Consider the following 25,155-nt stretch of genomic DNA (forward strand, 5'->3'; position numbering starts at 1 on the left):
TCTGAGGCCGGTGATTCCATAATTTTTGCCAGGGGTTGTATATGTGTATCACTGTATATGGTTATATAATGGAGTAAAACAATACAGGATATCTGCAGGATAACCCAAGACAATTTACTACAACAAACAAAAGTGGCTAAAAACCCATGATAAACCCTAATGCTGTGTTTACACATAACGATGGCGCATCACGAATGCCACGAAGTATACATTCTTGGCCACTGATCACAAATGTGGTGATTCGAGGCAGATGCGTCAGGTGTCCTCAGGAACTGTTGCAACGTGTTACCACGCATTATGATTAATGGCACATGTTGCTGGAGAATTATCAGGAACCATTACGCACGGTCAAGAATAATGTTACGCGTTGTTGCGCTAAGTTCTGTCACATTGTGAATGAGGTTGTCTCCACACACACATACACACACACACACACACACATTCATCCATCAGCTGCTGAACAATTCAGATCGCTCCAGTTTGTTCCTCAAAATCCACACCAGAAGAACTTTGTGATTGCATGCTTAGTTGGGCTACGTGACATGGAGTGGCGCAGAGAGGAGGAGGACAAGGACTGAGCCAGCTGTGTCGCTCCACGCGGCTCTCGTCTCGCTTGTTTTCCCAAACATCAGGCACATGCAGCAGGTGGAACACCTGCAGGAGCGCGCTGAGGAGCACTGGAATGAGACTTTTTGCCGATTTGGCATCACTGTCCTTCTTCAGCACACTGCAGCAATGAAACTGAATGCGGTGCAGCAGGGTTTAATTGTGCACACGTCAGAGAAGAATGCTGTCACGCTCTATTAAGGATCACCACTAATCAAGGCGGATCAACACGCTCAGTCGCGACATCCATGACATGAGGTGAAATGAGGGTGGTGCGTGACATTCGTGGAAGATTTTTTTGACAGTCAAAAACACGCTGCATGAAAAATCACAAATATCCCGCACCAACACGCACTATTAAGAAACCCATTCAGATGCGTTAAGTCACGTTAAGAATGTCAGGAATGTGCCAAGAACGCAAATATGACATTCGTAATGCGTCTTGCCTATCTGTAAACGCACCTTAAGGCACACGTTTTAATGCCATTTTGTATGTAGACCAATTTGTCATTACAGAAAACAAAAGCACTATGTGGAGCAGGAAACAGCATTAAAAATTTCTGCAACTTTTCATTACTAGAGGAATGAAACTCCAACACGTAGGAGTAGCTGTAGAACCAAATGCCACAACATCCGAGGTTTCTGTCCAGAGGAGTGCAGTCCTAACAGTTAAGATACTGTGCAGGAACGTCAAACCCCCAGGCCTCAGGCAGAGGACCCGAGCATCAGAGAATCACACCACCACACTTCTTATTCTAACTTATCATGGAAAAAGAATGTCTGCATTAACAGAACTGTATAGGATCACATCGCAATAAACCTAATTGAACCGTTGCACAATAAAAAGTACTGTCCAAGACTCATATCATAACATACGATACATTACGGATCATTTTATAAGACAGAGATGCACTCCCCTAAAATATATAAAAACAAAGAACAAATGGCTCAACAAAAAACAAAGACTGGACACAGTGCTTGACAGACATTAAAGAATAACTGGGCAACAAATGCTGACGTTTTACAAGGCACAGAGCCCAAGCACATATGAGAGAAAGAGATATCTTCTTTGCTAATATGACAGAAAGATATTTTCTTTGCCAAAAGTCCTCTGTGTTTTGATTTCAGTGGCAGCTATGGGATAAAGCAGTACACCTTCAGTCCAAGGCCTGTATCTCCCTAACCAGAAACTGAGGAAGCTGGTGACCTTGAATTGTTATGAAAAGCCCTGTCCTCTTCCTCAGTCTTCTTTCTCTTGCGGTAGGCTGCTTGACAAGCCAAAAAGAAAAAGAAAAAGAAACCACAGTACCGTGGGACTGCTGACAGCATTGCAGAAAGGGTTCAAATCCTTAATCTCCGCTCATACATTAATTATGTGTTACATAAACTATATGTTTTGGCAGCTTTGTGCTTAGTCTACTCTCAAGTCCTTTAACAGAAATAAACAAAACTTAGTTTAAAAGAAAAACTCTGCGGGGGCTTCAAACATGTCCGCACAATTCCACTTTTGCTTGCGGACAGTTCATCGTAGTACAGGGGGTACTATTATGTTAAAAGCTACCATGTTTACAGAGCCGGCAGTTACAAATAATCAAGCATGTAAGAAAACAACACCATCAATAATGTTTCTGTGGTGCACATTTTACTTCTTCCCTTCTAGACACTGCTTTTTATTCACTACATAACTCAAAGTAAAATGAGACTATAATCAGTTTTTAAAATTGACTCATAGTACCAAAAATAAAAAAGGCACAAAAAGCACCAACTAACTGGCGAAAAAGATGGTGGAAGAAAAATGGTGGGAATAAAGTGCAAATAGATTTGTGTCTTTCTTAGAAACTGAACACGCTCTCATTCTGCTAAACAATGGGCTACTTTTATTTCCAGGCCACCTCACTGAACCTCCAATCATCCATATGTCATGTCCACTCTCATTAACAGACGGTGGACAGACCTTTCATTGGACTCTGTCTACAACATGCGACTCAAATTTCTCCTGCATAGAGAACTGTTAGGAGGCCACTCCAGTCTAATTTCACGCCAATTCGGTTTGGGCTGGTGTCAACACAGGGCTTTGCCCGATTTAAAGGTTTGGGCAAAAATATTTTAATAACGTTTGCCTGGCAATGCACAAATTATTCATAGTCTTCCTCATTGTTGAGCAATATTTTGGTTGTTTCACCACTAACGTTATTGCAGGCTCCTGCACATTTATTTGATCAGCATACGCACTGGCAGAACATCTCTATCAGCTTCTGCTGCCCATTGATGTGGGTAGCAGAATTTAACAGTGCAGCACAAAAAAGTCAGATGTGTGGGTTATTAAAGTTAGTACACACAACACTGACATGAATACTGACTTAACCTCTTTAGACAGTGTTGGAAGCTTCAATATGGCGAGCCCACTGTGTAACGAAGCAGTACTTCCTATCACCTCATAAGCACACATAGTAGAGTCAAAGGGACAACTTGTCATGATACAACATATTTTGTGCTGATAAAAATGAAAGTTGGTCAGAGAAAAAGTCAGAGCAGTTAGACATTACGAGATCAAACTGTTTTGTTTACGAGTTGAAGTGAAGTGAAGCTCGCTGAATATATTTGAAATTTGTGTTGAACACCTCAGGCTGCTTTAGAGTTTCCACAGCAACTACTGGTCAAATAATGTGAAGCACAACACTATAATACTGTGATTAAAAGTAGGAGGGAAAAATTATTTATTTTGGCTTCTCCATCAAGTAATATTCTAGTCATTTTATCCATTTATATATATCAATTCTGAGAAGACTGAAATTATGGATATGAAAACTCCTGGAGATATTCTGGAAGACCAAGCCCCTCCACTGAATGTACCAGATAGAGGAAGTGGCTGACAACAAGAAGATCTACCAGTGGCTAGAAAAAGACGACCTAAAGGACAGCATGGAGGCTCTGATCATGGTAGCACAAGAACAAGCCCTAAGCACCTGATCCATAGAGGCAGGAGTGTACCACAGCCAACAGGACCCAAGTTGCAGACTGTGCAAATGTGACCCAGAGACAGTCCAACACACAGTAGCAGGATGCAAGATTAGATACGGATTAGATGTCCCCAAGTCCCGATGAGAGACACCATGAAAGGTGGTTGAGAACGACAGGGCTATGGTCCCATGGGACTTCAAATTACAGACAGACAAGCAGCTGATGGCCAACCAACCAGATAGGTTGGTGGTTGACAAGGGAAAGAAGACCGCAGTTGTGACTGATGTGGCAATCCCAGTTGACAGCAACATCAGAAAGAAGGAGCACAAGAAAACAGAAGTACCAAGGGCTGAAGGAGCAACTGGAGCAGATGTGGAAGGTAAAGTCCAAAGTGGTCCCAGTGGTAATAGGAGCACTAGGAGCTGTAACCCCCGAAATTGGAAGCATGGTAGCGAGAAGCAATCAATCCCTGTCATAATCATTCAACATTCAGCCAATCATGTTTTGCTCCACTGGTCATGTGACACTGAGACCAAATCGAAAGAAGAAGACGACGTGATAAATTGCTGAACGTTGGGTGATTGAGACAGGGATCGATTGCTTCTCCCTGTTTTTCTATTTTTTGAGGTTGAAATTTTTTTTTTTAGGTTGATTTTTTTCAGGTTGAAATTTTTTTTAAGGTTAAATTTTTTTTTGAGGCTGAATATTTTGATGATAAAAAAAATTCAACCATAGAAATTCAACTTTAATCTCTGATGGCACAGATTTACTTCCATACATTCCTTTTTGATATGCTAAATGTTCAATAAATTATATTTTCAGTGAAAAGGGTGTGCATGTGTTATGTTGTGCATTGCTGCAAGTCAGAGGTGGGATTAATTCACCATCAAGTCACTCCAAAGTCATGAATCAGTAAGTTCCAAGTCAAGTCTCAAGTCATAATGACCACCAATTGTTTGCAAGCTGACTTGAGACTTGCAGATTGATGACTTGAGAATGACTTGACAGTGACTTCGTCGCACCTCTGCCTCAAGTGGCTGACTGAATTTCATGTTTCACTTACCGTCATTACCAAACATGCTGTCAGGTGTGCAATTATTCTTTGGAACTCACCCACAAAACATTCACCAACCCAACGTGCAGATGTTTGGAATGCACACACAATTTAGCACTCACTATATGGGATCTTAGTAAATCAGGGACTATAAGTAGTTATAACAAAGAATCTAATTTTGGACTTCCACTGTTATCTCCTGTTTTACCTATTACGTAGAACATTATAAATTATGGATAATCCCCTCTGGCAAATGCTGCAAAATTTGTGGAATGTGTGCAGAGAGGCCTCAGAAAGTGCACCAGAGCCCTCAAGCACTTACAAATTTTAGAAAAGGGTATTCCTGAGCCCTGAGGACTCAGGAGCCTCAAGGACCAAAAACACATGACACTAGCAGTCAGTTAAAATTCTGATGGCTGAGCAAAGCAAAGTGAGCTCAAGATAAACTATTAAAGGTTCTTTCTGGCACAGATCCTTTATGTTACCATATTATTGTGAATTAACTAGTCTTGTACACTTTTTTTGTGTGTTCTGACAAAATGGCACTATTTGAATTGTTATTCCACAGTATCTGTTCTGGTCAGAAGCAAAAACAAAGAACATTATGTCCGTTCCCTAAATTCATGGTGGAGTGAAAAGGGAAAAGGTCACCTCTTATCTGACCTTCTGATGTCATTATTCTTTACCTTGTGGTCCACTAGCAGTTCTGAATATTTACAGTACATTCAGAAAGTATTCACAGCGCTTCAACTTTTCCACATTTTGTTATGTTACAGCCTTATTCCAAAATGGAGCAAATTCATTCACCCCATATTCTTATCCAATTACATTTTTTCTGCGAATATGATTGGTTAATCATGTGAGATTTCAGACCATAAAATATCGCATGGACGGCGGCAAAATATTAAAACCATTTCACATTCGATGTATAACTCCGTGCCCTGACCACGTTGCTGCGCAGGTGTCAACAGACGCTGTCACCTGCGACCAAAAGGAACTAGAATTAAATCCACACCCGAAATTTCTGGATTTAATAGATTTAACTGGATTGATTGAAGGGTTGAACTCAATGCAGCTGAAGAGATGGAGACATCTGTGGGTCTGCTCACAGAATTTCCAGTTTGGCATGAAGACGCTGTTGCGATGGTAAGCTTTGACAAGCCAACCCCACCCTTTCACAACGATTTGCCGACCAAATTACTTACAGAAAAATACACCGTGCAAAAGGTGGAATCGGATTAGAATGGGAATAACCCTCTTGTGTCTGATGATTTGTGGACGTTCATGCTGGATTTTACGGTCTCAAATTGAGTTGTAAAAGGGAGTTTTACTGGGGACACATTAGCAGAGCCTATAAAACTCAAATTGCGACCATAAAATCCAGGATGAACGTCCGCAAATCATCAGACACAACAGGGTTATTCCCATAATAAAAAACTAAAATAAAAAACTAAGAAACCATACATAAGTATTCACACGCTTTGCTCAATACTTTGTTGATGCACCTTTGGCAGTAATTACAGTCTCGTGTCTTCTTGAATATGATGCCGCAAGCTTGGTGCACCTATCTTTGGGGTAGTTTTGTTCATTCCTCTTGCAGCACCTCTCAAGCTCCATCAGGTTGGATGGGGAGCGTCAGTGCATAGCCATTTTCAGATCTCTCCAGAGATGTTCAATTAGATTCAGGTCTGGGCTCTGGCTGGGCCACTTGAGGACATTCACAGAGTTGTCCTGAAGCCACTCCTTTGATATCTTGGCTGTGTGCTTAGGGTCATTGTCCTGCTGAAAGATGAACTGTCACCCCAGTCTGAAGTCAAGAGCGCTCTGGAGCAGGTTTTCATCCAAGATGTCTCTGTACACTGCTGCATTCATCTTTCCCTCAATCCTGACTAGTCTCCCAGTTCATGCTGCTGAAAAACATCCCCACAGCATGATGCTGCCACCACCATGTTTCACTGTAGGGATGGTGCCTGGTTTCCTCCAAACAGGACACCCGGCATTCACACCAAAGAGTTCAATCTTTGTCTCATCAATCCAAAGAATTTTGTTTCTCATGGTCTTAGAGTCCTTCAGGTGCTTTTTGGCAAACTCCAGGTGGGCTGCCATTTGCCTTTTACTAAGGAGTGGCTTCTGTCTGGCCACTCTACCATACAGGCCTGATTGGTGGATTGCTGCAGAGATGGTTGTCCTTCTGGAAGGTTCTCCTCTATCCACAGAGGAATGCTGGAGTGCTGACAGAGTGACCATCGGGTTCTTGGTCACCTCCCTGACTAAGGCCCTTCTCCCCCAATCGCTCAGTTTAGACGGGCGCCCAGCTGTAGGAAGAGTGCTGGTGGATCTGAACTTCTTCCATTTACAGACGATGGAGGCCACTGTGCTCATTGGGACCTTCAAAGCAGCAGAAATGTTTCTGTACCCTAGATAGACCCTGTAGATTTGTGCCTCAAGACAATCCTGTCTCAGAGGTCTACAGACAATTCCTTTGACTTCATGCTTGGTTTGTGCTCTGACATGCACTGTCAACTGTGGGACCTTATATGTCGACGTGTGTCTTTCCAAATCATATCCAATCAACTGAATTTACCTCAGGTGGACTCCAATTAAGCTGTAGCAACATCTCACAGATGATAAGTGGAAGCAGAATGCACCTGAGCTCAATTTCAAGCTTAATGGCAAAGACTATGAATACTTATGCATGTGTGATTTCTTAGTTTTAGTTATTTAATTATTTATGTATTTATTTAATAAATTTGCAAAAATATATAAAACAAAAACTTTTGGCGCATTGTTATTATGGGGTATTGTTTGCAGAATTACATCCATTTTGAATTAAGGCTGTGACATAACAAAATGTGGAAAAAGTGAAGCGCTGTGAATACTTTCCGGATGTATTGTAAATATAAAAGTATCGCTTAAATCCCTGGAGCATATGGAAAACTTCCTTCCAAATCAAGTAAAACTTTCATAAACTAATAGACCAACATTTCTGCACACAGCTAAAGTCAATTGTACAGCTTGAGGAGAGCAGGGCAGAAAAATAAAGCACCACTATTGACTCACAGTGGAGAAGCCAGTAAGTCTGGCTGTCAGGGGAAGTGAACATCATAGAGCCTAAAGGGATTCTCAGCTCTATTCCAGCCCGTTGAAATCAAGGAGGGATTTGGCAAAGATCAGTGTGTGATCAAGCATCAGCAGACTATCAGAACAATTTGTATGGCAGGAAAAGAAATCAGAGCAGGAACAGGAACATAAAGATGATAAAAGCCTGCATTTAGAGCGCTGCATGAATATATGAAGGGTGTATGGCTCACTGACAGATGTATGGATGATCAGGAGACAAATGACCATCACCACTGACATTTAAATTAGTCATATTATGCAAATCCCGACAGGAAATTTTGCACAGTCAAAGCTACCGTGTATAAGATTAAGCTTCATCTAGTGGTGAGGTTGCAAACTGCATAGCGCAGGACAAGTCCAAGCTAAAGTCATCTGTAAACAACAGTTAGGTGCGGCTTTCTTCTCAGCAAAGCCAGGATTTAAACAGCAAATCAAATTGATCATGTCCAGCTATGATGAGGTGCCTGGATGTGGATTTTTGGTGTAGATGTGCATGAGCCTAAATGTCCATCACACAGATGAGATTTGAAGGTTCATTAACAAATACCTGCCAACTACTCTTCTTTTGTCTTTTGGGAGCTCTGTAAGGATTGGATGGTATGTGTCACTATGGGCGTTAGGGTTGGGCGACATAACCCAATGTCATTGTATTTTTTTCACCTTGTTTGACAGTGAGTGACTGTAATATATTACATTATTTACAAGTTTTGCACTATGTGACCCCGTTAATAATGATCTTTTTTTTTTTTTTTTTTTTTTTATCAAAAGTTTACCCTGGACTGTTTTCATTTTAAATTTGCTCCTTCAAAGTTAAAATCTGGGTGAAAACTTCATGAATCAAAGATTTTTCATTTTATATGTTTAAATGGTCCATGATTATTTTAATTAATAATTAAGAATCAAACAAGTCAGCAGCATAAAAATTCCGCTGGTTCAGTTTAACCATGTCCACTAAACAAATGCAGAGGTGTGGTCGTATGGAGAGCTAGCTCTGCCAAGCTACATTGCCTCATCACAGACCGTCCTTGCTGCCTCTCCCCACACAAGGAGGGATGCCCCAGCACTGCTCTGAGAATCCTTCTAGTCTCCAGGCACCAGCCCGGGGCCATACATCCACCTGTTTTGGCTACGACCTCAGATCAGACACCCCGCTGAATTTAAAGGACATGTTGCATATTATTTAACATCCCACTTAGCAACACAACATCAAATTATTCATAACTGCAACGTTCTCCGTGCACATGTGGTAATAATTAGTGGTCGCTGATGAATTTTATTTCTAATTATCTCTCTTGCTTGGCGAGTCAGCAGGTGCATTTCCAGAAAAACGTCTTATTCTGTATTTCTGCTGTTTCGTGCCTATGATGTAGACTACATTTTAGCAAACACAGAACCATCCCAATAGCCCAGACAGAGTGAAACTAACGCTGCTACATCCGATAATGAAGCTTTTAAGCTTTCATTCAAAAGTGATGGATTAGATTTACATAGGGTGTGCGGAGAGAAGATGACACACGTCACCCTGAAACTCTTTTTTGAGAGAATCTGTCAGATTTTGGATCGTAACGTGCGCTGACACTGCTGTCTGTGTCGCAGAACACTCTTTTACTGCCACTGTGAACACAAACGTGGAACCTCATTATTCTCCAGCTGGCAAGTGCGTGTGATCTGTGCGCAATGACTTCTTTGATGGCCTGGACTTAACATGTTTAATCTTGGAAATCATTCTACAGGTGGGTGCTAGCTCTGTTCAGTTTTTTCTTTTGTATTTTGGTGTAGTCAGCTGGTAGGTTTTGTTATTTTTACTTTACTTTGAGAGAGAGTCCATCGGATTTTGGATCTCGATGTGCGCGGAGTCTGCTGTCTATCGGAGCAGCACGCTGTTTTAACTCCGTTATGCCCCGTTCACACCGGACAACAGGCGATGCCACTAATTCGCGTCCCTCGCCTGGCAATGGACACGCCACCATTGCCCCGTGTTTCGCTCTGCTTTCACTGTGAAAATTCACCCCAATGCGTCATCAAATAGGAGGAGCTTCCATTCCGCTCACCGTCAAGTCAACATGCTGGACCTTGATCACACAGAGCGAGTTGCTGTGCTCTGTTGTGGAAAGCTGACAAACGTCGCCAGCGGCGCCGTCCCTGGGTTCACAACATCCTCATGAGATATTCCCAATTCAGGGAGTTTCATTATTTGCTGCAGGAGCTGCATCTGGATGACAGCCACTTTCAGCGGTACTTCCGCCTCTCCAGGACCCAATTTGAGGACCTCCTGTGCCATTTGCCGCAGCGCACATGTGAACAATAAAAAAAACTGGCTGCTGTTGCGGTGCTGCTGCTCGCTCTCCCCCTCAAACTCTGTCATAACTGTTTATAACCACTCACCATGTGTTTTATTATACATCTGTGTAGTTAAATAAATTAATCTTCACGGACAATTAATTCATGCGCGCACTTTAAACAAAAACTGGCTGCTGCTGCTCGCTCTCAGCCCTCAACCTCTGTCATAATTGTGAAATAAAGGACAAAAGGGACATAAGTTCTGCTCACAGGCTGGCTGCCAGAGACAGGACATGTCCACATCAAGTATAAACTCCAGACATTGCCATGTCACTACATATTCAGTTCCTGATTGGTTATTGCAACGCGACAAGATGAAAAAGTTCAGATTTTTCAACTTGGGGAGGAGGGCAACGCGACAACCATAATCGTGCCACAAATGGTCCAATCGCTCAAATCGCGTCCATCGCGTCGCATTGCGTGGCTTGGACTTTTGTGCCGCCACAATGCGTCTTTCCATAGGATTACATGGCAACCTGTCGCCACCGTCACTCGCGTGTCGTCCGGGTGTGAGCGTGGTTTACGGACGGTTTATTCGTGTGCATACGTTCGGGCATCTCGCACGTATGCATCTCGCATCTTGCGAGCTGACGCTGCAATTAGCCCGCACGTCTTTCATTAAAAAAATCTCCTTTAACAGTGGAATATCCGGATAAAATGCTGAAACCGACTTCTTCTGAAACTTCTCTGTTCTCTCACGATGTCCTGGATCAATAGAGCCTGAAATGTGGAGGTTTCAGCTTGAAACAGGCAGACGATGGCGCCTGGAGCGCTGCACGACATCTCGCTCCGTGGGAAGTCCTTAAGCGACAGTATCACCTCAAAATCTCTCATCAGCCATTAAAATTTCACCGAAAACCAGCTTAATTTTCAAACCGTGTCCACTTCGATGTGTCCTCACAGGTTTAGAAATAATTTTGATCAAACAAAGCGCCAGTCTCTCAGCAACTTCTCAGACAAAGGAATTCTGACGAGGGGCTGGACGACTCCTCCCACAAGGAGTGCTCACAGGCGAATGACGTCACCGACAGGCGTGGAAAAACTCACGCATGCGCACGGAGGGTTCAAGCATGTCTGACGTAAAAACATATGAATGAAATCATACAGTTTTGAAAAAAAATAAAAAGGACCTATACTTTATTGACAGACCTCGTATATTAAGAAAACACTTCATTTTTTGCCCTGGCACTTATGCTTACTTTAACAAAATGCAATTCAGACAACTGCACCTGTTCACACATGAGAAATCTGAGGAAAAAAGTACCCCACTGAAAATGTACAGTCAGCTCATTATCAACAATCTTTTCACACAGCTGGAATAGGGGTGCCTGTTAGAGTTGACCAAAACACAACTATGCTAGTAGGCAGAGAGGGTGGATGTGACAAACCCAAAAAGAACATAAAATAAATGAATAAATAAGATGGGCAACATCTCACACAACTTGTAGCAGAGCTCTGCAGCACAAAAACAACTGGAATGCAGCGGGCAGTGCAAGCATGCAGAGTGATCCAGATCAGTTTCTGGTTCATCTAGGCCTGCCCCACACCACAAGAAGTCTGGGACTTGGACTGAAAAACATAACCGTGGGTGCTCTCATCTTAAACTGATTTATATTCCGACAATGGACGAACTGTATGCTGAAAATTAAAACATACTGTATGTGGTTACACAGAAGTATAATGCAAAGAATTGTATCCCTTTAAACAATTGCTACAAGTTCAGTTTACCAAGAGGATTTTCTTGCATGTTCTCAGAAAGCGAATGGGGGTTTGGCTCTGAATTTTTAGCTCCAGGCAGCTATCAGTAATCTAAACAGCAGGATATGGCAGTGTTAACGTACATCTGAGATCTCTTCACACCCACATCTCTCTGTCTGACTGGCACCTTTCTGTCGCACCTTCGGTACCTTTCTGCTGTTTTAATTAACTTCATGCCACAGGGACCAATTACACAAGGTGAGACTAACATCATTTGGAACGTGCAAATTATTCTAACCTGGAGCTACCAAAGGGCAATGAAATGTACGATATGCATTCCAAAATGAAAGGAGGCATTAGCAAATCCCATGTACTGAGTGTACTGAGGTTTTTGGTGTTGATGTATCAATTTTGAGCCTTTTTTGGTAAATGGGGGAAATGAGTTCCTCAAGATGAACGGATGAGGTCAAGCACACATCAAGACAAAAAAAAGAAGCAAAGCAATTTACATACCGCAATTTTCCTCAGGGAGCAAAAACACAGTGAGAGAAAGTACAGTACACGGTGGTATGCAGCAGAGAGCAAGGCAACAAAATAGAAAAATTGAAGAAAGGAGGGATGGAAAGAAGCTAAAATGGGGAGAGACAGTAATGATGGTGCATATGACAAAGCAAGTACAAGAGCTAATGAGGGAAAGATAACAAGCTGCAGGGGGAAGAAGAGGGCATGAGGAGAAAGCAATACAGCTCCGAAATTGGCAAGGTTGCACTTCAGGAGGTGAAATGATGCCAAAGAGTTGGCAGCGTCAGGCTCTTATAGGTGATGCAACACGATAAGCAAGGGCAGGCACCCAACACCAAAGCACATCTCACTCCAAGGTGCCTCTGCATCTCTGCCTCTTCCCACTAATCTGATTTCCCTTTTTTGCATTGCAGTGTTTAAAAGAATGTGCTCAGCTTTAAGTCCATCTCTTTATTTTGGATTATGAGTTATGATGTAAGTAAATGCTGCTTTATTTCACTCATATCCTCATTTTCTGCTGTGGAGTTTTAAGACCTCGCAGAGATAAAGAAATCTTTATTTTTGGAAAGTCCATTAAGTTGTAGAATTTGCTGTACATCTGAGTCACAAGTCACTCCATTACTACTGGGAAAAAAAATATGTGCACAGACATTGCAAACTGGTTTAATGGGACTCTAGGTTTAAGTTGGTGGTTTCTTCCAAAATACAGTGTGAGTGTAAATGTGTATTACTTGAATGCCAATTATGTGCCAGACCCGCATCCAAAACCAAAGACTTTTGAGAGACCATCAACCGCAAACCCACTAGAAACCAGGCCAATAGTTAAGAACTCGACAGGAAAAGAAAAAGTATTTATGACCACTAAACCTTTGAAAATAATGACCAGCTAGCACATGCTTGACAGTAATAGACGTGCCACATCAAAGGGACGTTACAACAAGGAAGACCCAGACAATAACCTCTAACTTCAATGATATGGTCATTAAAATACACAACACAAAACAGTCTTCACATCAAATGCCCCTCAAGGCAAGCACTTCAGAACTGTCTGATTTTGTGAATCTGTGTCCGCAAGCAGTTATATGTCCCTGTGCATATGTATCTGGGACACGTTTGCTTGTGTTTATTGTCGAGTTGACACAATGGTGCTGGCGCAAATGTAACTCCATCACAACAGGGACATCTTTAGTGGCTAACAGAGCATGTAAATGGGCTCTCATTCTATCACAAAGTGACTGAAAGGGCGGAGGGACCCAGCGAAGATGTCAGCGTGGGCCCCGGACTGCACCACGAAGGATGCGAAGAAGTGCAAGCTCCTGTGGTGTTTTACAGACTGTGATTAGCCAGAAAATATAGAGCAACCTTTCCAAAAGTGGGGCCCACGGACAAAGAGAGGTTCTCTGGGATGGGCCACCTTGGAAAGGGCAGAGCCATTGCGGGGGTGGAGGCATGGCTGAAAACAAAATTCCAACTAAAGTTGAATCAATAATGAAGACAGCTAGCTAGACTATTGTTAATGTACAACTAGAGCTTTGTTGTCAGGGAATGAAACAAAAACTAATACTCATCAAGCTTGACCATCTGAATTCAAGCCAGACAGTAAATTATTTGAGTATCATCATCATGATGTGCACATGCGCATTATTCACCCAGAAGGATTTTCAGCTGCCAAAGGGAGGGGTGAAAGAGGAATGGATGTCCAGGGGACCAAACAAAATATGAATGATTACAGTAGTCCTGCTCAAAGCTTACTGGCACCACTGACTTTCAAGCACATCATTCAGAATATCTTCAGTAATAATTCAAAAGAACAAATTTTGTATAAGCAGAATACTCAATAAAATCCAAAATGTATTGAACAACAATAACAGGCTTTCATACAGTGGAAAAAAAAATAGAGATAAAATATATGGGTGGACATTTTACTGGCACCAGTTTGAATGAATTTAACCTGATGGATATCAGTTGCATCAAATTGCGCATTCAGTAATTGGTTGGCAAATACACAACCCCTAATGTCACCCAATACTGAAACTAATTTTCCATCCTGTCACAAAAGATTATGAAGCTTCAGGATTAGGGTTAGTGTACCAGTTACAATGTTTGGAGTGAAATGGAGCAACGCACGTGTGACCTCAACCACTTGGGCTGACTAGATATCACCTTCACTTCCCATTACTCTCTGCAAACTCTGAAGATTTTTGCACTCTCCAGAGTGGCCACCATTTTTGTAAGGGTGCAACATTTGGTGGTTTGCAGTTGACTGGACAATCAGCCACAAGAACTCTGGCACAATAAATCTCGATCATTCTCGCTGTAGGATCAGTTTTATACAGCTGTTTAAAGTAGTCAGACCAACATAAGAGTACTGCTGAGGCACCTGCCAGGACCGAATAATCATCTGAAATGAAGTGTAGCGTGATGAGGTGTAGACCTGTATCCATGAAGTGTTAGGTTTCTTCTGTAAGCAGGCCCAGGGTCACTAGACCGCAGATGAGTCCAACGATTTTGCATGCATGTGCCACAGTGCAGCACCACCACACTGCATTATGGGAAGTTGCAAAACAACAAATATGTTTTGTAGGTTTGCAAAAGTGAAAAACTCAGGAATTGCAAGCTTTTCTTAGCAGTTGACCCTTCGGTTTAGAACAGTGGTCACCAACCTTTCTCCTGGACATCACCTGCCCTGCATGTTTCCAGCTCTCCTCTGCTCCACCCACTGAGGATTAATCTGCCAGGTGTGCTCAGCCGATCAAGAGCTGGCAAACACTAGTTAATTAACAGGGCATAGTACAACCCCTGGCAATAATTATGGAATCACCGGCCTCGGAGGATGTTTATTCAGTTGTTTAATTTTGTAGAAAAAAAGCAGATTACAGACATGACACAAAACTAAAGTCATTTCAAATGGCAACTTTCTGGCTTTAAGAAACACTACAAGAAATCAGGAAAAATAATTGTGGCAGTCAGTAACGGTTACTTTTTTAGACCAAGCAGAGGGAAAAAAATATGGACTCACTCAATTCTGAGGAAAAATTATGGAATCACCCTGTAAATTTTCATCCCAAAAACTAACACCTGCATCAAATCAGATCTGCTCGTTAGTCTGCATCTAAAAAGAAGTGATCACACATTGGAGAGCTGTTGCACCAAGTGGACTGACATGAATCATGGCTCCAACACGAGAGATGTCAATTGAAACAAAGGAGAGGATTATCAAACTCTTAAAACAGGGTAAATCATCAGGCAATGTTGCAAAAGATGTTGGTTGTTCACAGTCAGCTGTGTCTAAACTCTGGACCAAATACAAACAACATGGGAAGGTTGTTAAAGGCAAACATACTGGTAGACCAAGGAAGACATCAAAACGTCACAACAGAAAACTTAAAGCAATATGTCTCAAAAATCGAAAATGCACAACAAAACAAATGAGGAACGAATGGGAGGAAACTGGAGTCAAAGTCTGTGACCAAACTGTAAGAAACCGCCTAAAGGAAATGGGATTTACATTTCCACAGTCATTGATGATATGGGACTGCATGTCAGGTAAAGGCACTGGGGAGATGGCTGTCATTACATCATCAATAAATGCACAAGTTTACGTTGATATTTTGGACACTTTTCTTATCCCATCAATTGAAAGGATGTTTGGGGATGATGAAATCATTTTTCAAGATGATAATGCATCTTGCCATAGAGCAAAAACTGTGAAAACATTCCTTGCAAAAAGACACATAGGGTCAATGTCATGGCCTGCAAATAGTCCGGATCTTAGTCCAATTGAAAATGTTTGGTGGAAGTTGAAGAAAATGGTCCATAACAAGGCTCCAACCTGCAAAGCTGATCTGGCAACAGCAATCAGAGAAAGTTGGAGCCAGATTCATGAAGAGTACTGTTTGTCACTCATTAAGTCCATGCCTCAGAGACTGCAAGCTGTTATAAAAGCCAGAGGTGGTGCAACAAAATACTAGTGATGTGTTGGAGCATTCTTTTGTTTTTCATGATTCCATAATTTTTTCCTCAGAATTGAGTGATTCCATCTGCTTGGTCTAAGAAAGTAAACGTTACTGACTGCCACAATTTTTTTCCTGATTTCTTATACGAGGTCTATTAGAAAAGTATCCAACCTTATTATTTTTTTCAAAAACCATATGGATTTGAATCAACGGTGATTACATCAGACATGCTTGACCCTTGTGGGCATGACGAGAGTTTTTTCACGCCTGTCGGTTACATCATTCGCCTGTGGGCAGTCTTTGAGTGAGGAGTCGTCCACCCGCTCGTCGATTTTTTTCAATTGTTTAGGAATGGCTCAGAGACTGTTGCCTTTGTTTGATAAAAATTTTTTCAAAAACTGTAAGGCACAACTGAAGTGGACACCATTCAATAAATTCAGCTGGTTTTCGGTAAAAAATTTAACGGCTGATGAGAGATTTTGGTCTGGTAGTGTCGCTTAAGGACGGTCCACGGCGCCTGACGGCGATCTGCGCTTCGGAGGCGGCAAGCGTCTCGCCGTTTCAAGTTGAAACTTCCACATTTCAGGCTCTGTTGACCCAGTAAGTCGTCAGAGAACAGAGAACTTCAGAAGAAGTCGGCATGAGGAGTTTATTCGGACATTCCATTGTTAACGGTCATTTTGTAATGAAAGAACGTGCGGGCAGAGTCGCATGTCTGGCTGGACCCGACCGCGGGGGGTCGCGGCAGGAAAAGCACCTCCGTTGGAAATCTTAACGGGCAAGTTGGAACATGCCCAAGCTGTTAAACAATTTCTCAGTTACTCACTTGTTGAAAGCCATTAAAAGCCGCCTGAATTCTACAAATGGTTGTCAACACGGAGGTGTTTTTCCTGTCGCGGCGCACACAGATTGCCGAGTCGTCACGGAAACGACTCGGCGAATTTGCGCGTACGTCTTTCATTAAAAAAATGTCCTTAAACAGTGGAATGTCCGCATAAATTCTCATGCCGGCCTCTTCTGATCTTCTCTGTTCTCGTCACGATGTCCTGGGTGAATTAAGCCTTAAATTAGGATGTTTTCAGGTCGAAACAGGCCGACGCAGCGCCTGGAAGCGCTGCAGGACGTCCCGCTCCGTGGGAAGTCCTTACACCAACAGAACACCCCATAATCTCTCATCCGCCGTTAAACTTTTCACAGAAAACCAGCTTAATTCTCGAATAGTGTCCACTCGGATATTCCTCACAGGTCCAGAAAAAATTTTGATAAAGCAACGCGCGCCGTCTTGAGCAGCGTGGTGAAACAAAGGAATTTCAGCCGAGAGGGCGGACCACATCTCACTCAAGGCCTGCCCACAGGGAAATGATGTCACCGACACGCGTGAAAAAACTCACGCATGCGCACGAGGGTTCAAGCATGATTGGTGTAATCGCATGTCATTCAAATCCATATAGTTAAAAAAAAAAAAAAAAGGGTCGGTTTATTATCTAAGAGACCTCGTATAGTGTTTCTTAAAGCCAGAAAGTTGCCATTTGAAATGACTTTAGTTTTGTGTCATGTCTGTGATCTGCTTTTTTTTTTTTACAAAATTAAACAACTGAATGAACATCCTCCGAGGCCGGTGATTCCATATTTTTTGCCAGGGGTTGTAGAGCAGACAAGGAAATCATGCAGGGTAGGTGACCCCTGTACCAAAACCCAGCGCCCTTCCAAAAATAGTGGTCAGTTCCAGGAGCAGAAAGGCATGAGGCTTCTCAAAATTCACAATGTAGCCTCACAGCACTCGACTCAACACAGGGGATAGTGTCACCCCTACATTTAAAAAGAGGGTAAATCCTTCTGAGGTACCCAAACTCATCAACATCCAATTAATACTGAGATGAAAACTTTTGGGAGCTGCTAAAACTTGGAAAGAAAACACTCAGCAAAATACAACTAGTTAGAATATATGTTGTTAGCTGTATTTTGAGGTTAATAAATTTTGTAAAGCCATCAGATGAGTGTGTAGTTCAATTCCGTAGATGAAGCCGGGCTGCAGTGACGCGTACAGCACTTAAGAAAAACAGAAGCACGTAAACGCATCACTTTTGAAATAAACAAAAAACTGCAGCAATGAATAAACAATTATCTGCTCCACTGTTCCAATAAACAACTTGCACTTGTTTCCCGCATCAGTTATAAAAAAAAGCAGATTCTCAAAGCAGCGGTGCTTCATCACATATTCACACCAATAAAAGAACAGCGCCCGAAGCTGTTCAGAAAAAAAAAAACACCTCACAAAATGTAGAGACAATGACAAAAATATTAAAGACAAAGAAATAAAGACAGTATCATTTTGCCTGCAGACAGAAACGCTTGCTAAAGCAAACGCAGCCATTCCAAACACACCGTCAACATTTATCAATAAACGCAGCAGAAATAATACTCATAACTAAGAACAGAGAAAGAGAGGGGAAAACAAAAAGACCTCGCTGCTTTAACAGACCTGGAGAGGCGCAGACGTCCGGAGTGTGTGTGTGTGTGTGTGTGACAGTAGTGTTTGGTGTCGCTGCTGTACAGAAAGTCCTGCTGCTGTTTTCACTTCCTCTTTTCTTCCGCCGTCTGCTGGCTGCTGCCGTGATACCACACAGAGCACGCGCTCACCGTGATTAAAGACAAAAAAATAAATAAAAAATAAAAAAACAGCTTTTTTCTTGTTATCGTCGCTCCCAAGTTGGAAATTTAAAATAACGGGGTCCAAAAGTAATTTTTGTGCCCTCCGGTTCTGATTTAAAGGAGTTTATATTTTGAAAATTGTCAACAAACTTCGTGCGATTGTGGGCGGAGCTAAGTAAGTCTGATTTACATCACTTACAATCTCCTCCTGATGGACGGAATAAAATTTCAGAATCAGTTAGCCTTTATTTGCTACGATGGCGTTTTAGGGCCACATAGAATATATATTTTTTTTTTTTTTAGACTTAAAGAATAAAGTCGTAATATTATGAGAATAAAGTCGTAATTTTAAGACTTCGAGAATAAAGTTGTAATTTTACGAGAAAAAAGTTGTAATGTTATGAGAATAAAGTTGTAATATTATGAGAATAAATTCATAATTTTACGAGAATAAAGTCATAATATAATATTTCGACTTTTTTCTTGTAATATTACGACTTTTTTCTTGTAAAATTACGACTTTAATCTCGTAATATTACAACTTTTTTCTCGTAAATTACGACTTTATTCTCATAATATTACGACTTTATTCTCAAAGTCCCCCCCCCCAAAAAAAAGATTATCACCTGTTTCTGCTTCAAACTTCACTCCACTCGTCATCTGTCTTAGCGACAGCTATCTGAAGCTTTTGTACAACAATCATTTCCACATAAATTCAGCATTATTTCATCATAAAACACAGAGGAAGTGATTAGAGCACCACAGCTACACGAGCTGTTAGCTGATGCGTTCACTGCGCAACTTTCATTTCAAAGTGTCACCAAGTATCGCCTCCTTTCTCCTTAAAACTGACTTTAGAATGATTAAAGAGGTTTTACCTTGTTGTCTGTTGGTTAATAATCACATTAATCCCTCTGATCGCTTTGGGCGAAGAGACTCTGTCTCAGATGAGTCGCAGAGCACCGAAATGACGCATGCGCAGTGGAGGTGGGGTGGACCGATTTTTAGGGGTGGACCGTTCAGTCTGCAACACCAGTTTGAGTTGTACGCTCTCTGTACAAGCATGTATAAATACACATTAAAAAAAATTCACAAGAGCAATCTGAGATTTCTGATGTCTGCCAAGGGTTGACGAGGAATCAAAATAAAAGATGTGTGATTCACATCATGACCCAGACTTTACCTGGATCGGGATTCCATAACACAATGCAATAATTGCATACTGATCTGGAATGGTCCAATTAATCAATATATTGCAATGTGATATTTAATTCACAAGCTGGAACAAAATAGTGTCATCCTAATTTTGGTTTTACATCGTGATCCTGCTCCAGAATCCAGATCTGGATCCAGATCACCTCCAAAATCAGAGTCTTCCAAGGCCTAACACCAACCTGTGGTGAAAATTTGGTGAAAATCCGTTAAGTAGTTCTGACGTAATCCTTAAAATCTGACAAAGTGAAGCATACATCCTGATCGAGAATCTGGATCCGGATCACCTCCAAAATTCAGTAGAGACTTCCATGCCATAATATCTATCTGTGGTGCAAATTTGGTGAGAATCTGTGAAGCAGTTTTGACGTAATCCTTAAAAACCTATATAAAGTGACATTTTGCTCAGAATCTGGATCCAGATCACCTCCAAAATTTAATGAAGTCTTCTATGAGCTAATATCTATCTGTGGGGAAAATTTCATTAGAATCCGTGCAGTACTTTTGATGTAAAACGTAACAGACAGACAGACAAATAAATAAACAAATGCTGATGAGTTTATAACGTCCTTGGCGGACGTAATAAAAATGTGCAATAAAAAGTGTGCAAAGGAGAAACAGACAAATAGATTGCAGTTGTACATGATGTATATGAAATAGTGATTTTTTTGGCAGGTTAAATTATTCATCAGAGTGATGGCCTGTGGAAAGAAACTGTTCCTGTGTCTAGTTGTTTTGATGTACAGAGCTCTGTAACGTTGACCAGAGCGGAGGAGTTTAAAGTGTGTCCAGGGTGTGAGGGGTCTGTGCAGAGATGTTAACTGTTCCCTCCCTTGTCCTGGACCAGTATAAGTCCTGGATGGAGGCCAGGTTGGCTCTGATGATTTTTTTTTTCCTGCAGACCTGACAGCTTGTTGAAGTCTGTGCATGTCATGTTTGGAGGCAGAGGGAAACCAAACAGAAACGGAGATGCACAGGACAGACTGGCTGATGGACGTTTCAAAACAAGGATATTTACTGCTGCATTCTGTTGTACTCGCACCAGCTCGGAAAAGTGCAATAGGGCCGTTCAATTCGGCATTCCAAGTCGGAAACCAGAGCAAGATCCATGCAGACCAAGTTTGTTGATGTGATGTCACAAATGGTGGTGGGCAGATTGATCCAAATATCAACAACATCGATACCCGCTGTATATCAGTCACTGTTTATCTGATTTTATTATTAGTCAGTGAATGCATCATTACACAATGCACATGTGCTGGTTACTGGTGAGAGCCACGATGTGATGGCCGTGTGCCTGTATTGCACCGTTCATATATATTAAAAGCATGTTGAAGATAACCATCTGTGTTATTATTATACACACACTTTCAAATACCAGTATTGGTATTGATATTCACCAATATCAGCATAATGACATTGATACCTTAGTTTCAGTTTCTCTCCCAGATGCAGTGCTGCATTCAGAAAAGAAGTGTGCTGAAGGGGAGAAATTTTGTTTCATTTTTGTATTGTGATTTCTGAACACTCTACCTGAAAAAGAATTTGCTTTATTTTGTTCTTGATACTTAGTACACTTTGTTTTTAAAAACAAACAAAACAAAACAGGCATAACAATGTATGGGGAATAAAACTGTTTCCTAACAACAAAACTGTTTCCTAACAACAACAACAAAAACAAAAAGCAAAACCCCTTTTTATTATGATAATAAAGTATTTTCTATTTACCTATAAACTTTCCCAAATTTGATCGAGTTTAACAATCCAAAGGTGGGGGGAGGTGTCACAAAAACACTTAAAGGTCATGAAAATTCTTTAAGATGTAGCAATTGATGATGCATCCACCTTAATTATTAAAAGTATCAGTATCGGTATCGGCAATACTGACCCTATATTTACTTGGTATCGGCTCAATACCAAATCTTGCAGTATTGAATACCACTAGTCACAACAATGTGGTGGTGCATGCAACAAGGAGTACACAGAATTAGGGTTTAGTCAGTTCTTACTTGTACATAGTGTTTGATGGCAGTATTAATGCAGTAAATTTATCTGATGAGTGCTGACTTGAGTTGTGGATCTTGTACAAACTTGTGTGACAATCCTTCTCCCATGATGGCAGTTCAAAATATCACGGAAAAGAGTTCAACGTCCATAGCCGTACAAATATGAGTTTGCTACAAGCATCCATGTTTTCCCATGCAGATGTATTAGACGTATTTAGATCAGAAGTCGGAAATACCAAATCAGAATTATTTACTTCCTACTTGCAAGGGAACACAGCATAAAACCCAAGCGGCAATCTCTGGTGCTAATAAATGAAGCTAACATGGAAATGCCAAATGTTGCAGTTCTCTGAATGGCCTCTTGAGGCGCTGGCTGTAAATGTGAGTCAGTCTCTGTAGGTGTCCATGCCCACCCAACTTTACACCAGAAACAAACATAGTTACAGCACGATACAAAAAGGGGATTTGGTCTAAATAGCTAATTTTCCCATTCATGACAACCATGCAGGGCTTGAATATTTATACAACTAATTGGTTTAAGTTTGTTTAAGTAATAATTGTACAAATATTGTTGCAGATCCAGTACTCCGCTAGCAGTGGTTGCTAGCTCCTGTCGACTCAGCCATATTTGTTCTTTCTTAGCATTTTATTATGAATACCTGCTGTAATATGTCTTGTTGTACAGTTAATGGTATAGATCATCTAAGAAGGTTGTGCTCGTGCTTCTGTAACATTTTAGCATCATTTAATTTGCATGTTAACACCATTATGAAGTATTGATAACTTGGTGATGTTAGCGTCACTGATATTGCCAGTTATTGAGGCAATATGCTGATCATAGTTTTTAATACCTGCACCAACACCAAAACCGTTACACATTTATGGGCTGACACTGCCACATTGGCAATATCCACACTGTTGGAGTGTCGAAACCAGCTCTTCAGAAAACCTGTTGGTGGCGCCACAGAATGCTGAATGCTAGATAGCTTTAGCTGTAAAATTAATGTAGTGCAGTCACTGTAACCACGTAATTTTGATTCATGAAACCATTTCATGCAGAAAATTCAACTACCAGGTTTGGAAAATTAAAGTTCTTACACAACTGTGTAGCTTGACGCGATCTACGCCTGATGCAATGTTAGTGCAGCGAAAAAAAAAAAAAAATCCAAGTCTTATGGCTATCAGCTACATTTTAGTTTCTTTGTGCACGATCCCCCCGCAGCTAGAGGCCAAGAGGATGCCCATGTTTCACTTGCCTGTGACAGATAGATGGTTACTTTCAGGATTGCATTGCTGCCTACCTGTATGGTTGCCATCCAGGACCCAAGTTGGTTGCATGGTGGTCTAGTAAATTTTGTTGCCCCAGTGCATTCTTGCTTCTGTGGAATATGCCACATAAGTAAAATAATAAAATAAAACATTCCTGTCTAAGTTTAACTTGTAGCAGAGGCTGTGATGTGCACACTTGTAAAATTATGGGACTTTGAGGATGTTTAATTCAAAACTCCAAATATATTACATTGTAAAAATTAGTCTAAAAATGTTTTGCACAGAGCTGTTATTCCTGCTCTCGTACACCCACACTGTCGATGGCAAATAAGACAAATGTGTTATTGATGTGCTTAATATACATAAAAATGACAACTACATCAAAGCTGCCTTTTCAAAATGTTTTAATGAATTTTAAGCTAATAATTTAATTCATAAACCCAATTTGAACCCTTTTCAAAACACAACAAAATCTATTGAGAATTGAGAATACATGATGTATGTATTAAAAATGTTACCAACTGCTTTGTTGAAATTACTAAAACATAAAAATGTTGTAATATTCAAAGAAGGCAACAAACTCCAAAGGAAAACATTGAGTTGCAGTTGTTTTATGGAGATATCAGATGTGTGGCCACCTCCAGTTCTGCAGGAGTGAAGGGCAAACAGGAAGAATCCTTTCAATAATTCATGGTTATTGAATGCATCCTGGCCCGGAGGTCCAGGATCGTGGTGTTCTAATGTTGCTCCATAGGATGTGACAAAGCTCATCGGGATTCGTATCGGACTTCTTGTTGTAGAATGTGACCGATGTGGACTATAGAAACATCAGCATCCTGCCCGACGAGGCCTTTTTGTAAATCAGTGTAGGCTGTTTCTGTGATTTAACATGAATCGTGTGTGAGTGAGAGAACAGTGCATGTGAAGCGGTTACAGCAACCAGAAAAAGGTCTTTGTGACAGGAAAAACTCTGTTTACAAAGTTCTGCCTTTTTAAGTTGACAGCACTGTTTTGACTTTCGTCTGTATGGGCAGTGAAGGCAATCAGGTCTGACCCAAAAACAATGTAAAGCAAAAAAGAAGGACATCTGAGGTTGAGTGAAACAGTTTCCAAAGGATCACATTGTGGAGTCAACTGCTACTTTCATATAATCATCTGCTTTAAACCGTGGAACTTACTTTATTACGGAAAAACATGATAGAGAATTTTCCTGCCCAGTGCGGCCAGGGTGGTTACTCAAGGGGTGGGGAAGGTCTAGACCTTACTTGTGTGTAGCGCTTTGAGGTGACATGATTTGGCACTGTATAAATAACTGGAATTGAAGCTTAATATTACTTAACTGTCACCACAGGTGTAGCTACCAAAAAGCCTACCAAAGCAAACCAACTGTGCCTGAAAATAATGTAGTCATTCAAAATGCTAAAAAAAAACAAAAACAAAAACAAAAACAAATGAACCAATGGCTTCATAAATTGATCTGCAGTTTTAAAACTACAGGAGGGAGAGGAAAAAAGGTGGACATAAGGCAAAGCAGAATTACTCTCAAAGTTTTGCTGCAATGTCTTCAAAGGAACCTGATGTTATCATTCCAGAATGTGGTTACAGAAGGCCAGCAGAGAGGTTGGAAGTAATACATTTTACAGAAGAGATGATTAAAAAAAAAAAAAAGTTAAGTCACTCAAACTGACAAATCGCCAGGCACAGATGGAATTCACCTGAGATGGTTCAAAGAGTTTGCATCTGAAATGAAAACTTACTA

General features: G+C 41.1%; 1 protein-coding gene across 6 annotated transcripts in view; it reads right to left on the bottom strand.

Moving 5' to 3' along the window:
* The window catches only part of elmo1 (engulfment and cell motility 1 (ced-12 homolog, C. elegans)), a 194,661-nt gene extending 175,790 nt beyond the window's left edge, over positions 1-18,871 (bottom strand). For 5 of the 6 annotated variants that reach the window (XM_034160648.1, XM_034160650.1, XM_034160649.1 and 2 more), the window contains exon 1: positions 18,740-18,871. The gene's annotated coding sequence lies outside the window, so the exon portion shown is untranslated. The remainder of the gene's footprint in view (positions 1-18,739) is intronic. The other variant, XM_034160646.1, reaches the window with a different exon arrangement.
* Positions 18,872-25,155: the final 6,284 nt, after the last annotated feature.

This window comes from Thalassophryne amazonica, chromosome 20 (genome assembly GCF_902500255.1).
Source record: "Thalassophryne amazonica chromosome 20, fThaAma1.1, whole genome shotgun sequence".
NCBI classification, from domain to species: Eukaryota; Metazoa; Chordata; class Actinopteri; order Batrachoidiformes; family Batrachoididae; genus Thalassophryne; species Thalassophryne amazonica.